The sequence below is a fragment of the Cupressus sempervirens genome, chromosome 6 (genome assembly GCF_028749045.1).
Source record: "Cupressus sempervirens isolate cs-2001-9-10 chromosome 6, ASM2874904v1, whole genome shotgun sequence".
Taxonomy (NCBI): Eukaryota; Viridiplantae; Streptophyta; class Pinopsida; order Cupressales; family Cupressaceae; genus Cupressus; species Cupressus sempervirens.
This window is the reverse complement of record NC_143123.1, coordinates 448,847,910-448,850,594: the sequence shown is the minus strand read 5'-3', so window position 1 is coordinate 448,850,594 and position 2,685 is coordinate 448,847,910.

Here is a 2,685-nt window from a genome sequence, read left to right as displayed (position 1 = left end):
GAGATTGTTCGCCTTAGTATTGAAAACTAACCAATAGATAGACCTATAGACTTAGTCATCAAAGGTGTTTTCATTACTAGCAATACATGTGATAAAATCATTATCAACAAAGAGGTTAAAATAGTAAGGCACGTAAATGTGAAAACTTCAACTCATAGGGGTAATTAGAGCATAATACTTGCCAAATCCAAGTAGAGGCAATGACAAAAGTGTTCCACTTAGACAAAGCATGCTAAGTGATATCCATGTAAGAAGAAAGAAGCAAAAAAAAAGGAACAATAGAAAGAACAGTGAGTTAACTCAACCAAGTCAGCATGGTGAGCATGAAACAAGAAACTTGTGACTGCTTAGGTATGTAGAGGGTAAGGGTGAACTCAACATCGCAGTCAATGGTGATAGGAGAAAGGATCAAGGAACAATCAAAAGAATTCAAATCCAAATTCTTCCCAACTAGAGAAAGATGCTAAGAACACATAGTATATGTGACTCTTTTACAAACATGATACAACCTAATAAGAATGACACATTACTATAATGGGAGGTTGAGCTAGTGAGTAGGGAGGCAATTCAAAATTTGAATTTTCTGATCAAAGCTTTAAAGAAAAGAAAGAGAAGAGTATAAAAGCCAAAAAAGTGGAAAGGGTAATGGTTAGATTCCTAAGTGATTAGCCAAATAGCCAAGAGAGTTGAGATATGGTGTAATCACAAGGAGTAAAGAAGAGTGATTAGAGATGTCATCTTCAAGGAGTGATTGTACTAAGAAGAGGAGAGTGTTCTTGAACAACACAAAGAGCATGAAATGTATAAGCAAAAAGACACACACACACACACAAACACACACACACAAGTGCTTAGTAAGCATAGTTGCAGAACTAAGAGAAGGTAGAGTAGAGTTCCAAATTGGTCAAGAGAGATGAAAAAGGATTTACACCAAGATAAGTTTAGTAGCTGAGCTATTAGATCATTTATCTATGGTTTACTTATCTTTGCAATAGAAAATCATGTTGATGGTGGACCCTAATATTTTCTTTGTATAAATCCCTTCATAAGGTGACACATTAACCTATATTCAAAAGTCCTTTAACCAAGATTCTTTTAATCAAGCAATATCTTAACAAGTCTCATCAAAATCCCCTAGAGGGGTGGCACCTCACAATGTCAATGTAGTCTTTTAACAAGGATAAGCTCTTAACCATGCACACTTTAGAAGAGTGCAAACTTGTGAGGATCAACTCATACACTATGGTTTTTACCCTAATTGGGTTTCCATGAGATAAATGTTGTGTTATGTGTTTTTATTTTCATGCGATGTATTTTTTATTAATCTTGAGTAGTTGAGTTATAGCCTTCACTAACATTTGGTCAAGAGAGGAGTGTGATTTGAAGTAAAAAGTTTAACATAGTGAGTATACTAATTCAACCCTCCTCCCCAAGTATATTGATATGTGATTAAGACAAACAACTGAAATAAAATCCTCCTTAGGAGACAAGATTTTAATAGCTAGATGAAAAGATAAAGATGTTTAAAAGGGATTCACCAAAGTTCTCTAGGGAGAACTATAGCTCATGGTGTAGAAAGATATGCTTGCATTTGAAGACTCTTAGAGATTGTTACTAGACCCATGCAGAGGTCAAATATGTTGAACCTACTAATTTCCAACTCAGTGCAAACCAATTGAAGGAGAAGGAGATACACACATCGTCTTACTAAGGACAAAATCCTATACCCTTGATGATATGATGTTAATAATATTTTCATTATTGTTCAAAACTCTATATTATGTTGTATGCCAAATTATGTTACAAGGATAGTTCTATCATAGTACTACATGTTATTGATGACATATGGAGACCTAGTGTATTAGAGAAGCTAATGATCTATCAGTGTAATAGAAGCAACAAGGTTAAGATAAATGTGTGGAAGATTCTAGAATGGGAAACCCTAACTAGGTTATCAAGTGGAAATTGAAAAGAAGTAAAAAAGGAGAGAAGAGTGAATAGTTTTGGTATGAGGAAGACAAGTTATCAAATGTAGTATTATTGTGAGTAGTTATTAGAGGAGAGATAGAGAAGAAGTTATTGGTGATAAGGAGAAATATGAGTAATCGGAAGAGGAGCAACTAAAGCATTAGACTTATCAAGTAGAGGAAAGGAAATTATAAGTCAATTTCTTATTGTTTATACCTAATTAGTTAATTAGAAAGATTGTAAAATCCTTTAAATGTGGTCTCTAATAGGAATTTTTAGTTCTATTTTGAAGTTATTGTGTAAATCATCTAATTAGGTGAACATTGTAAGAGTGGGATAAAATCACTTAACAGAGTTATCTTTAATAGGACACTTGGTACTCTTAGCAAGGTATTAGACACTTTTAACTAAGTGTAGTCATTTGGAAGATGAGATTATTATAAATCTCTTAACCAAACACCTTTTTACTACAATGGTGAGTTGTGGCTATCATTCCCACCATAGTTTTTCCCAATGACCAAGGGTTTTCTGTGATATCAAAATCAATGTGTTATGTGTTTCATGTTTGTGGTTTAAATGATTTTAATTTTTTTATTGTCAGAACTCATTAGCTATCGGTGTATTGAAGAAACAAAGTAATGTTATTGGATAAATTTTTAAGTTAACTATCTATAAAAGAGAAGAAAAATGTTGAGAGGTGAAAAGGTGAAGTATTGA